Consider the following 13,799-nt stretch of genomic DNA (forward strand, 5'->3'; position numbering starts at 1 on the left):
CTTCCTCAGCTGCGATTCACAGCAAGCCCCCCCTACCCCCTACCCCCAACCCCCCACCCCCCAAGCCAGTGGCCGCGCTTCTGCCCGTGAGCGTGGGGCCAGGCCCGTTCCCGCTGGGCTTGTCGCCTTCGGCTCAGGCTGTGGGGACGGAGGCCAGATCCTTTGCCTGTTCCCTGGTCGCCTTCCCAGTGTGTGCTGGGTGATTACTGCAGTTAATTATAGCAGGCTTCCAGCCACTGGGAGTTCTGTTCAAATGTTCCAGCATTTTCTCTTCGCTTCAAGCCTCGTCTCCTTACCACGATTCCAAGTGAACGATCAGGGGTCCCCGCTCCCGGAACCTGCCCGTCAGGTGCTGCGTTTCATTGCCCGGAGCCCCTTGCTGTGATCTCACTCGAGTGACACTTATAGTCATGTACCTGGTTGATGGGAACAGTGAGTCACAGGTTTTCACATTTAGTACCTGAATTCCTTCCCTTCTTATCAAAGGGTGATGAGATGGTGTGCGCGGGCTTGGGAGGGGCTGGGGAGAGTTGGTGACTGTTACAATCGAAACCACTGGGATCCGAATGAGAGCCTGAGTCATCTCACCCTGTGTGGGTGGCGGTGGGCAGTGGGAAGGAACGGTCTGGGGTTTGCTAGTGCCTTGACGAAGTTTCTGAGGGCCCTCCTCCTTGGGTCTGTATAATGAGCATCCAGGCGCAGGTATCAAGACTCCGAAGTCACATTTGTACAATTAAGAGATATAATCCATTCCCGAGTTATGAAATCGACTTAATAGATTGCCGGTCAGAATTTAGAACAGAAGAGAATAGAATGGGAAGGGTATTGTTTTGTAAAATTTTTGTTTAGTTTCGTGTGTGTTTGTGTGTGCGCATTAGACTGTGTTGTAAAAATGCGCTTATTGCTGTGGATAATGGTCCAAAGTGAAATCACTGATCCAGGTGGATGGTAAGTCTTTAATGAGCCCTTTGGATGAAGATCGAGGATTATTTAGTCACTCTTGTATTCCCTTGCCTCTAGCAGTATGTAGCATGTCTTAGGTGCTCAATAGCTAGTTGTGGAAGGGAGGAAGGAAGGAACAGAGAGAAGGAGGGAGAGAGAAAGGAGGGAAGGAAGCTCTGATCTCACGCATCTGGGCTGGAATGAGGCAGAGCTAAGGAATCATACTTCATCCCAGGATTTCAGCTACCATCTCTTTTCCTCCCTTTGGAAAATAACTTCCTGAGGGATCTGGAAAGTGCCTCAGTGAAGATTCCCATTAGGATGGATAGAGGTAACTGGCTCCAAACCAAAAGCTGAACCTCAGAACAGTAAGAGGATCATCAGGTATAAAGGAGAATGCCCAAGAAACTGCTCTCACTAAGGTGTATGTAATTTCTGCTCAAAAGATCTGAATTAGGTAATATGGTGTATTAGTTTCCTATTGCTGTAACAAATTACCACCAATTTTTTATTATCTTATAGTTCAGAAGTCCAAAATGGGTCTTACTGGGCTAAAAGCAAGATGCCGACAGGCCGGGTTCCTCCTGGAACCCCTGAGGGAGTCTGTTTCCTTGCCCTTCTGAGTGTCTAGAAGCTGCCACCTTCCTTGGCTTGTGGCCTTATTCCTCTGTTTTCAGAGCCAGCAACATTGGCCCAAGTCCACCTCATGCTGCCTTCCCTCTGTCCTTGCTTCCAATTTTCTCTTCCACTTCTAAGGATTCTTAAGGTTACATAGGCCCCTCTGAGATAATCCGGGATAACCTCCCTGTCTTACAGTTAGATGCTTAGCCGAGGTTAACTCCATCTGCAACCTTTATTCCCCTTTGTCGTATGAGCTAACGTGTTTCTGTGTTCCCGGGGCTAGGGCATGGGCGTCTCGTGGGGCCATCATTCTGCCTACCACATATGGTTCATTCTGAGATCGCCAGTCACTGGCGGCCCCTGCCAAAGCTTTCGAATGTGGAGGGGAATACAGTCAGGCTGGGCATGTGTGCGGTGAGCATGTCGTGGACGTGATGAATGGTTCCAGTCACACGGAGCGGGTTCCGCATGAAGAGCCGTCCCTGGAGGGGGACCCGTCTGGCAGCTGGCTCGGCGGGGTTAGGTGCACGGCCAGGTTGCCGAGTGCTCCGGTGTGCTGCGTGCGTGTTGCCGCCCGGCTCGGCGAAGTTGTCTGTAAACAGCAGCTGTCTCCTTCTGGCTCGCCTACTCGCACCTGCCAGATCGTGCGCGGAACACGGGGTGAGAGCGCGCGAGTGTGGGGAGCGGGAACAGAGAGCCCTCGCCGGGCTCTGCGCAGTCTCGTTTGGATTTCGTCTTCGAAACAGCTGTCTGATGTTGGGGCCGTCGCTGTCCCTGTTTAGAGAGGAGGCGAGCAAGGCTCGGGGCTCATCCTTCATCAGTAGATGACTCCGGTGGTCTACCTGGCGGGGCCTGGAGGTCAGCCCTCAGGTTCTCCTCTCAGGAACCACACAGAGGCGGGAGGTCAGTGCCAGGCGCCTAGCACTGGACGGGTCCTCTGTGTGCTCACATTTGCCACCTCCGTCACGGAACAGCAGCACAGGGATCAGCATCCAACACGGGAGCGTCTCGGGGCTGGGAGGAGCCGCTCCGTGGACAAGGGTTCTGTTCGAAGGGGGTTTAATGACCTTACTATATTTGATGGGGTTCGGGCGCACATGTCCACGTTATTACTAGCGTGGGTTGTGTTGAAACCTGTTAGCTGTCAGGGCTGTCCGTGGTTACTTAGGCTCCTTAGGAAACTTAATTTGAACCAGTGGTCACAATAAACCAACGAGCACTTGACATTTTTCCTTTAGCTTTTTAAAGAAACGTTGCTTTAATTCTTTCCTCGTGCTCATGGAAGCGTTCAGCCAGGGACAGTACTGAAAAGTAAAGGGACTCATGAGCTGGCTCTGCGGAGGCCACGGGAGGAGGCAAGTTCACACGCAGTTGCTTTATGTTTGGGGTGAAATTTATGGAAGGCACAGTTTGAGGCTTCTTGCGCTGTGTTTGATTTGTAAAATAAGTGGAAAACATTTCAGGCCAACAAAGGCAAGCTTGTCTTACTCATCCTCATGTATTCGGTGCTTGACAGGGTGGATGCACGATCGCTGTGTAGGATGAATAATCACATTATTCATTCCTTTATTAATAAAATATCCTTCGAATAAGAGACCGTGTGGGACAAAGAGAACAGGGCAGAGCCCTCGCGCCACGGAGCTTCCTGTCTGGAGGACGCGTCTGCCCAGTGCTTCTACCAAGGACGTGAGCAGCTGCGTGGAAGGCGTGACGCTTCCGGAAGAGTTTGTCAGGCCGCTGAGGTGTCTGACTGCTTTTCTGAGCAATTTGTTTTCTCTGTCTGGTCGCCTTCCAGTAGGAGGCGATTTCTTGGATGATTTCCATTAAAATTTAAAATTCGATTTCCTGCGAGATGGAATAAAAGGTGTCAAGACTGCAGAGGGGCAGACCTGTTTGGTACTGGAAATCTAATTAGAGCTATTTCCGTATGGTTTCATGAATGGCAAAATGGCCTTCACGCCACTTAAACTGACTACTAAAGGAATATTTCAAAAAAAAAAAAAAAAGGTAGCAGGAAAAGCAGCTTTTCCACGCTTTTCGAAGTTGCCATGTACCCCTGACATTTAAGCATGTGCTATTTTTTGGGGACCATTTCTGTGTTTTCGAATCCAGATGGCTGTTCCAGAAGGAGCGCCGTCCCCACGGCTCACGTGGGACGGGAAGAAGGCGCCTTTAAGCTTCAAGGTCTACTCTGGAGGGGAGAGCTGGTCTCGGCGTCCCGTGGCCGTGGCCTCTCCCCTCCCGGGATGCGGTGTATCTGTTCCTAATGAAGATTTTCAGTGGCCTGGGGTCACTTTCCTTTGAAAACCTTGTCATGTGCCTTAGCAGATGGTGAGTCTGCGTTTGGGCATGAAATCGAGCATGCTGCTGGCACGATCGCGCTATTTCTCAAGACTTATTTGGGTAATAAGGATTTATAATTGAATTAAGTCGGCCTTTATAGCTAATTATTTTAATTTTATGTGGGCACACGTTTGCAGGCTAAATACCAAATCCCATTGTGTGTCTTTCCTGAGGACGAAAAAAAGAAAGTTTTCTCTGAATAATTATAGCCCCCTCTTGGATAATGCTTCCCCCCCCCCCCCCCAAATGCTGAAACTCATAGGTATTCACTAAATAAAGGGGGAAAAAGGTTACGGAAATAGTGACTGAGACAAAACCAGAGGCTTTGGGCTCTGAGAGGCCAGCCTGGGGCGAGGCGTTCGGGAGCAGCCGTCTGACATCCAGAGACCGTTTCGTCCTGGTTACAGTGGGCAGAATGGACCAGGTGAGCCCAGGGTCCCTCCGGCTCAAGAGAGTCTCCAATCGTGTGACTGGGAGACTTGAAGGGCAGGTTTCGGTAACAGCAGCAGGACGCAGTGACGTGCGCAAACATGCACATGTGCACCCGCTCCCAATCCCGAGCACAGCTGGTGGCCCTCAGTGACCTCAGCAAGCGTCCTTTTCCAGTGGACGTTAACAAGCTGTGACGTGACATGTGCCGTGGAAATGGAGGACGCTTTGATGTCTTCCAGTGGCTGGCTCGCATTTTTCCCGAGGGAGAACCGGACTTCTGGGTAAAGGAAATAGCAGTGACTACGAAAAAAGAGATCCAGTCCCTCCATCCATGCATGCACTTTGTCCCCGGGAATTGTATCAGTATGTGACTTAGCCAAGCACATGCGTCGTAAGTCGCTGTGAGTCCGTGCCAAGAGATAGGCTAAAGGATCTTAGAGAAACCCAGCTCTCAGATGCCTGCCTCCCACAACAAAAAGAAAATAGTAAGAAAAGTAGAATTGTATCTAATGTATAATTAATTACCAATAAGCTAAAAATAAGAAAAGCTAGCTTATAGAATATATATTTATACATTGCATGCTTTTGTGCAGTAGCTCTGTTATATTTTGAGTTCAGGGTCCTGGAGCTATTCTGAGGTCCTGAACAGACTACGACTGGGGGAGTGCCGGGCCCTCCTGTTGTCCCCTTCACCTGCCAGGTCACACCCCCTCCCCCCGCCCCCACCTCCCCCAGGAGCTGGAGTGTTTCCTAGCAGCCCGGATGGTGGCCAGAGAGGCCCTGGCAGACTCCTTTCTTCCACTCCATTAGTCCCGTGAGGACTTCATCCCATAAAATGATTTCAGCTCGGTGGTGGTCGCTCTCCACTAGTTAGTGTTTCTTGTCATGCCCTGAGGTGCCTGAAACATTGTATTTGGGTCACTGAAAACGCACCTCCTATGAATCATTTAGGCCACAGTAATAGCTACAAGAGGGCTTTCATTTACTATCCTCTGGGTACTTTCAAAATGGATCTTTCGCCCAATTTTATTTTAGTTTATCAGATTTTTGTCAGTCGGGATTGGGCCACACAAAGAAGACCACTCAATAAGCTTTGCGTTCTGGGAAGAGCCAAGTTAAAAAAAAAAATGCAGCTCTGGTCACCCCCCTTTATTTATAGTGCCCATGGAGCTATTTGCTTAATGAAACTGGACCTGGTCCACGACGGAGAGAATCCTCCGTGACATGTTTCGTAATAGCCCCGTCTGGGTTGGCTGTTGTCTCAGGAGAGGGGACCTGCTCTGGGTTTCCATTCCTGGACTGCCAGCAACGCCTTTAGACAATGAGGTGCCTCGGTGTCTCTGGTGGCTTATTTGTTTTGACCTTCATTCAAAGACATAAATGCACGCTGCTCGCGACATCACGGAGCACAGGGCGTCTCTGCCATCATGCCCGAAGAAGTTTGTGTTCACATGGGCAGGATTTTGAGGTTTTGGGGGTGTTCTAGACGTTTGTCACACTGAATCCTCATACTGATCTTAAGACCTTTACAGATGGGGAAACCGAGGCTCTGTGAAGTCGCCAGGTAACAAGAGGTAGGCATAGGGTTTGAGGATGTACGTCCTGCCCTTGAGGGACTGGTCTCCCTAATCCGGGCAGAATAGGTAAGTATATAAATCAGGAAGAGGGCAAGAGTAAGGGGGCACCGTGGGGAACATGCTCGCACGTGTGAGATGTGGTTTGAGTGGGAGGGAAGGGGGTGCCCCAGACAGCTTTATGGAGTAGGTGGTATTGGGACGGACCTTGAGGGTACGCTAGGACGCAGACGGGTATGTGCTTCCTTGACCTGTGCCTGTCTCTAGAGGAGATGTAAGCTCAGTAGGGCGGGGGGGGGGGTCTCCCCCCTCCCTGCTCCTGTTCCGTTTCTCCTTTCTGCGCTGCACCCCCAGGGCCTGGCATGTACTCGGCGTGTACCGCTTGAATGGACAGTTGGGATGGGCGCAGATGTGGAGGAAGGGGGTCTTAGGCAGAGGGAATAGCATGGGTGTGAAGAGCTGGGCAGGGTCCGGTTTGTTTTTTCTGTCTTGGGCAAGGAGAGGACACCGAGCAGTAGCTGATGAGGCAGGACAGTGGGCGGCAGTCACACCGTGAGAGGCGTGTGACTCCAAGCTAAAGGGTCTACAGAGGCCAGGTCTCAGAGCCCTGCCAGGTGTTAGCTGTGGGGCCTTGGATCACTCATTCAACGTTTCCGACCCTCCATTTCTTCCTTATTTATAAGATGGAGATAATGAAGGTACGATCTCATGAGACAGTCTGGAAGATTAACATCAGAGCCGTGGGGCTGGCGTGGCAGGCATGGGGTGCGCCCGGGGCTCTGTGGCAGGCATCCCCCAGTGCCTTTTGCTGGGGGCCATTGTTTCTCCATCACATGGAGCTTTAGGCCGAACAGCACCGTTTTCATTTTCAGGTGGCATGCACGGAGACAAAGCAGGAACACTAAACTAGGTTAATGGCTGTGCGCTTCCGTAAGGCGGCCATCCCCCACCCTCCCCCCTCGCCCCCCCACGCCGAGGATGCCCAGGTTCCCTGTACAGCGGACGGCGGACACCGAGCCACGTTCGGGGGCGTCTCGGACAGGCCCTCACTCCGTTCTTTCCCCAGCCTTAAACAGGTTTGCCTTTGCAGTGAGATCGAGGTTTTTAAAAGGACGTAAAGAGTCCCTTGCCAGAAATATTCCTAATGTTCCTATATAGCCTTGGGTCCCTTTAGTGGGTTCCTGGGTCCCCTGGAGGCCCCAGGGTAAGAACCCTTCCTTTAAAGGCTCAGCCTCAGCGTCGCCTTGTTACTAATAAAATGACTTCCTACGTCAGGGGAAAATGCATTCAAATATGTATTATTGAAGGCTACTGGCTCTGCTATGCAACTATATTGTTGACGGCTATGGGGTAATAAATATGTATATTTAAAACTGGGAAAAATAGTCCTGGGCATGCTGTGTTCCTCTTGTGAAATCATAGGATCATGTAGGTGGGATTTTTGAAGACGAGAAAGCACAAGTCGATTAAATTTATTGACCTTAGTGTTTCTACATTATTTAGTGTTCTAAAAAGGGGATTAGGTTAGTTGGAAGTTATGTAAACTGAACAATGATATAATTTAATTTTTTTTTATTTTTGTAAATAATGTTTTTAATTTTTCAATTATACTTGACATACAATATTATATGAGTTTCAGGTGTACAGCATAGTGATTAGATGTTTATATAACTTACGAAGTGATCACCCCGATAAGTCTAGTATCCGACACCATGCATAGTTATTGCAATATTATTGACCATATTCCCTATTCTGTGCTTTACATTCTGTGATTATTTTTAAAACTGGCAATTTGTACTTCTTAATTCCTTCCCTTTTTTCACCCTTTGCCCCTCCCCCTCCCATCTGGCAACCATCAAAATATTCTCTGTATCTCTGAGTTTGTTTCTGTTCTGTTAGTTCATTTATATTGTTTTTTAGATTCCACATATAAGTGAAATCATGTGGCATTTATCTTTCTCTGTCTGATTTATTTCTCTCAGTACTTATTTCACTCTAATACTTTCTAGATCCATCCATGTATCATGTAATTTTTTTTATTAAAGTAAAATATATGTAACGAAATTTACCATTTTAACCCTTTTTAAGTGTACAGTTCGGTGACATTAAGGATTTCATGTAGTTTTAGTTAATCCTATTGTGAAAATTTTCTAAATCTTCAAAAAGACCTGAGAAAGTGGAAAAGAGTTTAAGATAGTGTTTACTCAGAAAAATACACTTCTCGAATCAGATGCCGAGTGTCACACAAACTTAGGCTTTTTTGGGCAAGAAGAAAGGAAGCATTTACGATAAGAATGCTTTATGGAAAGTTCTCATAGGTTCTAGAAATAGGATTGTTTTTTATATGAAATGATTATTTTTGTTTTGCTGAAGAAGCAAGGAAATCTCTAAATTAGCCGAGTAAGAGAATTTGAGAGACTGCAAGGTTAAAATCTGGACTTTGAGTTGCATTCGAAAGTGCAGAAAATCAGTGAGACTCTTGGAAGCAAACGTCAGGTATAGATGAATCTCTGCGTGTTTCATAAACTGAAGTTAAATTACCTTCGCAGTTATCTACAGTACAGCGCAGGGCTAAAATCTCATGTGAGTTTGCGGATGCACACACAGCACCATAGTAACATCTATATTAAACTTTACAGTTTAACGTCGTTCGTAAGAGATGCTTGTGCCTTTCTGAAAGGACTTGCTGAGGGAATAAAAATAATTTTTTTTTCCCCCTTCTATTGTACCACAGGATATCCCTCCCTTATCCCAGGCATTGTTTTTGAAATCCAAAAGTCTGGCTGTCATATGAGAAGCAGCCAAAATATTAGCGTTGGTGTCAGGAAGTCAGAATACTGTTTCCAGTAGTGGTTCGAGCCAAAGCTATCTATGTTTTTTTTTTTGGGGGGGGGCAGGGTGGATAGCAGGGCACACTTTGGGCGAATATGTTTTATAAGTGACCAATTCAGGGCCTTGTCCAGACTGTGGCGAGTTCCGAGAGCTAAATTCATCTAGGATTGAGCATCCCTGCTGAGTTTAGCCGCTTCACCCCTCAAAGAATCATACCGCCACCAGGAGTCTTTATTGAAGTGAATGCGAGGGTCGCTCAGCGACTTTAACACCCTGTCGCTTGGGGTTGGTACAGTTCCTCAGCCAAGGCAACTTGGTCATTTCCCCCATGTAGTGTAGTCATTTACATTTCCTATTTCCTGCTAAATATTTTCCTCCTTCCTTCTCAAAACATCTTAGGGTCCTTGAGAAAATGGCAACTACAGATTCAGAGCACTAGAAATCATTTTTTAAGAATTCGTAAAAGACATGAGAAGCTTTGTAAAGATTGGAGAAGGACCGATTCTGAGATACCTCACACTAAAAGATAATGGAGAAGTCCCGATGGGTGTTGGTTGATGGCTTCACTTTATTGGGAAGTTAGGTGGATAAGCCATTCGCACAAAGGCACTGAGGGAGGAGCCAGGACCCCAGGAAGGGCAGGGGGTGCCGACCTGCATGGCAGAGCCACACAGACTGTCACCCTAACTAAGACGGTTCTTCTCGCTGGACTAGGCCCTGTGGAAGGGACCGGAAAAGCGAAAGCAGGATTCTTCCTGCTCCCCCGCTAGGAGCCTGTTTAGGAGACAGAGGATTTGTACACGAACAATAAAATAACGAAAGCCGGACTCCGAGGGGTCACGCGGAGCCACGTGGGGGCCGAACTCCGAGGGGTCACGCGGAGCCACGTGGGGATGGGGGAAGCGCCCCCCGACTCGGGGTTCATCAGGCCCTTGTAGTCTTCAGAAAGGCAAGATGAGCAGCGACTAGGCGCATGAGCCGCACAGCCGAGTTGCCTGGGTTCAAATCCCAGCCCTGCCACTTATCAGCTGTGTAATCGCAAGTGAACTGCTTAAGCTCCCCGTGCCTCAGTTTCCCCATCACTAAAACGGAGATAATGATAGGACTTTCTTAGGAGGGATGTTGAGGGATTAAATTAGGTAATAAATGTTAAGCGCCTGGCCCACAGTATGTGGTATATAAATGTTCCCTGTGCTTAAAATTGCTCTTAAAATTCCCAACTCCCTACCTGAGAGCCCGTATTGCTAGGAGTGAGTTTAGCTTATTGGACTTCAGGGTTCAGGGGCTTCTCTTGGGGAACCTCTGCAAAGCTTGGTGGAAAGTGACTCCCTGTCACCCTGAGGGTTCTGAAATTTCTTTCTTTTTCTTTCTTTTTTTTTTTTTAGGTGAGGCAACCTTTGGTTGACCTCACAGATTGCAAGGACCTCATCAGCTTACAATCTCTTATTTTTATTTATTTATTTTTTTACACCTACAGCACCTGGTCTTCCTAGGCTGTCTCCCATCCAAGTACTAACCAGGCCCGACCCTGCTTAGCTTCCGAGATCAGACAGGATCAGGCTCTTTCGGGATGGCATGGCTGTAGTGGGTTCTGAAAGTTCAACATGAATATTTACAGAGGAGTCACTCCTCCAAACACGGCATGGAACTCACAAATATCAGTTATTTCATTTTTTGAGGGTTATTTCCTTACGCCTCAGATTTGTACCAAGGAAGAGCTATCGTAGCAGGCAGTCGGTATCAGAATGAGCGGGCCGTGCCCCCCTTTGTCCCTCCACATTTTCTTCCCAGTCCCCCTCCACAAGAGGTGCGAGGCACTGGGTAATGAGTGTGTGGGTTCTAGAACCACACCGATTACTGGCTGTGTGACCCAGGGCTGTGAGCTAACTTCTATAAGCCTTAGTTTCCTTATCCGTGAAATCAGGCTGATAATGAATCCACCTCAAAAAAATGTGACGATTAAAAAAAAAAAGATCAAGCTTATGTAAGATGTCACCATTGGGAGAAACTGAGTGATGGGGACATGGGACCCTCTGTACTATTTTGGCAACTTCCTGTGAGTCTATTTACTGAGTATGGATGTTCTTTACTAAGTATTCTATATGTATTCTCAGTGCATCCTCAGCTCACCCCTGTGAGGGAGGTCCTAGGGGTGTCCCTATGATACAGGTAGGGAATCTGAGTCAAAGAAAGAGTGAGCCACTTACCCGAGGTCACCCCCAGTAACAAGGTCACCCCCAGTAACGAGGTCGCCCCCAGTAAGTAGCAGAGCTGAGTCTGCTGCAGAGTTGTGTACCATGTGCCTCTCCTGTGAGGCCAGCAAGGTGAGCTCCTCCAATCATGACAAGCCTCAGGGGTGCCAGGCGCCTCTCTCCTGTGTCCCTCACACAGGGGAGCAGAGCTTGTGCGCATGTCTTCCAACTTGAATGTGCACTACACAAGCACGTGTTATTTAATTTATTTTCAATAACCCGGATGAAATAAAGGCAGGCATGTTTATAACGTTTACATCTAGCACCAAATTTGGTGGGTTTGTTAGTATCTCGAAAGATGGAAATTGAATTCGAAGTGGACTTGAAATCTGTGTATCAGAAACGACCCGTCAACACAGCAGAGGCTTGACTAAGACTAGATCAAACACAACCCCCACACGGCCAGGACGGTCACGGTCACAGACAGATACACTCTGACAGGTCCGGGCGTCTTTCTGGATGCTGAAGGAAGACTGTGGTGTTTCCTCGAAACAGACGTGCCTCCGTGTATTAATAGCAGCATGACGTGGTCAGGTCAGGGCGTTATCTTCCCTCCGGCTGCTTATCAGACCCGTACCAGGATGCCGTGTCCAGGTTTGTGGTTCGATTTCAAAGGGAATGCGAGGTTGTCGGGAGAAGAGCAGAGGTGTGACCGAGGCCCCTGTCATGTCACCACAAGTGGACACAGACCTGCGGGCCTGTTCTTACTCTACCTGTGTGAGGGTTTTTTCCAATTAGGAGCTTCAAGGTTTTTTTTTGTAAAGAGCATCTTATCGTTGGCAGCTGTGCCTCCTGAGTTCCAGTCATCCTGAAGTCTTTGCCCAGAAAGAGCTTCCTGGTCTCACTGCTATTGGTCAGGCTGCTGCATCTGTGAAGAACACAGGTTGGCTTAAAGAGGCCTCTCTAGTGGCCTCCATGGTGTTCATGGCCACCTGTGGTCATTGCCAGGTCTGGCCACTCCGATTTTTGTTGTCCCTGCTTTATAAATGAGGACATGGTTGCTCAGGTGCGTGGCAGGCCGTCCTCACTTCTCCATGTCGCCTGTCCAGGGATGAAATACTGCTCACACTCAGTCCCCAGCTCCGGACAGTGATGCCGGGGTAACTGCCCTAACGCGGTCATTCTGTTTCACGCTGAGTTAGAGGCCATGCACGTGGCTGTCGCTGGACGTCAGTCACCACCTCCACCGCTGTCTTGCATCCAGGCATCTGTCATCATTACCCTTCCAATGGGTCTCCCCGCCCCCACCCCATCTCCAACCCTGTTCTCAACATCGATTGAATCATGTCGTTTCTCTGCTCAGAATCGACGCCCTTACGATGGCTGGGAAGACTCTGAGTAAGCTCACCTGTCTGACCTGCCCCAGTCAGCTCGGGTCCCACTGTCCCCTGGGCCCATGTCCTCCCGCTGCCCTGGCTTCCTGGCCGCTGCCCCCATGCCCAGCCACTCTCCTGCGTGGCCTGGCACTTGCTGGGAATTGTTCCCTTTGCTGGGAATTCTTTTCCCTAGATGCACAGATGGCTTCTTCTCTCTCTTCCTTCAGCTGTTTAGGCAAATGCCTCCTTCTGTCCTGCCCCCCACTGCCACAGACACCCCGTTTAAAGTGGAACTCCCCCTGCAATCTTATCCCCTTTCCCTAGTTTATTTTTATTCTGTATTCTTATTGCTATCTAACATTATGAATGTTTTACTTTTTTTTATCTTGCTCACTACCCCTTTCTTACGATTAAAATGTAGGCTTCTTGAGGGTAGGATTTTAAAATCTGTTTTATTTTCTGCTGAATCTCAGTACCAAGAATGAGGCCTAGATGTAGCCGGTGCTCAGTAAATATTCATTCGATGAATGAATGATGAGCAATATTGTTCATAGTCAGTATAAGCCCCCTAAAGGCAGCTTCGTGAGTAATTAATGACAGGTACCCGGTTTTGTGTCTCCTGCGGAACCTGGCACAGTGCCTGGCACACAGTAGGTCGTCGGTAAATATCTAGTGCCCTCATCCTGCAAGCAGGATGGACAGCCTCTTGCGTTAGAACTTGAAATGTCGTCAGGGAGCAAAGTGGGCCGCGTGACATATTCGGGTCTTTTCCGGTTGTAGGGTCTTGGGCCTTTTGTTGCTAGGCCAGAATGACCCTAATCGTCCCCCCCGACTTCCATTTCTGCTCCTTATGTGTGTGTGTCTGTCATAGTTTTATGTCTGCAAGTATGTTGCTTGTGGATGTCGAAAAGAAGAGCCTAGCAGTTTTCAGGAGGTGGGGCTCATGGCAGAGCCAGAAAACAGACGTCGCCTTGTATCTGGAGGGATCGCTTGGGGCCTGGGTCTTGCTAGGCTCTGCGAATCCTGCGTTCTGTCCCAGCGGGTCTCTGATATTTGAGAGGAGAGCTCTTCAGCTGGAAGTTGTTACCAGGCAGACACCAAATACTTGTTCTTATTTCCAAATTTCTGTTAATTTGGTTATTTGTTCTCCGAGGCTGTAGCCTCCTTGTTGCTGGCTGCTTCTGCAAGTGTTGGATTGGCAGATGTGTTGTGTGGGAGTAAGGAAGGAAAATTTCCTATGTTAATTTCTCTCTGACAAGCACATGTACAAATGTAGACAAAGCCTCTTGTGTGTATATATATATATATATATAAAAGTAAAGGATAAAAGAAAAAAGTCTCCATTCTCTAGTGTGTGTATGTGTTATTTCCATACAGAAGAGACCCCATGTTTCACGCGAACCCAAGTCAAAGCATGTATGGACTTCATTTCCTCCTTCTTCACATGTAGGATTTAATCAGGAAAACAGTTCCCGTGTATCTCAGCC

The 13,799-nt window shown here is 48.3% G+C and overlaps 1 protein-coding gene and 1 pseudogene across 5 annotated transcripts in view; one reads left to right on the top strand and one right to left on the bottom strand.

Moving 5' to 3' along the window:
• Positions 1-13,799, top strand: part of ZDHHC14 (zinc finger DHHC-type palmitoyltransferase 14) — a 213,930-nt gene that overhangs the window by 34,839 nt on the left and 165,292 nt on the right. The window lies entirely within an intron of this gene.
• Positions 10,213-10,331, bottom strand: LOC118606924 (annotated as a pseudogene).

This window comes from Rousettus aegyptiacus, unplaced genomic scaffold, assembly GCF_014176215.1.
Source record: "Rousettus aegyptiacus isolate mRouAeg1 unplaced genomic scaffold, mRouAeg1.p scaffold_m13_p_1, whole genome shotgun sequence".
Classification (NCBI taxonomy): domain Eukaryota; kingdom Metazoa; phylum Chordata; class Mammalia; order Chiroptera; family Pteropodidae; genus Rousettus; species Rousettus aegyptiacus.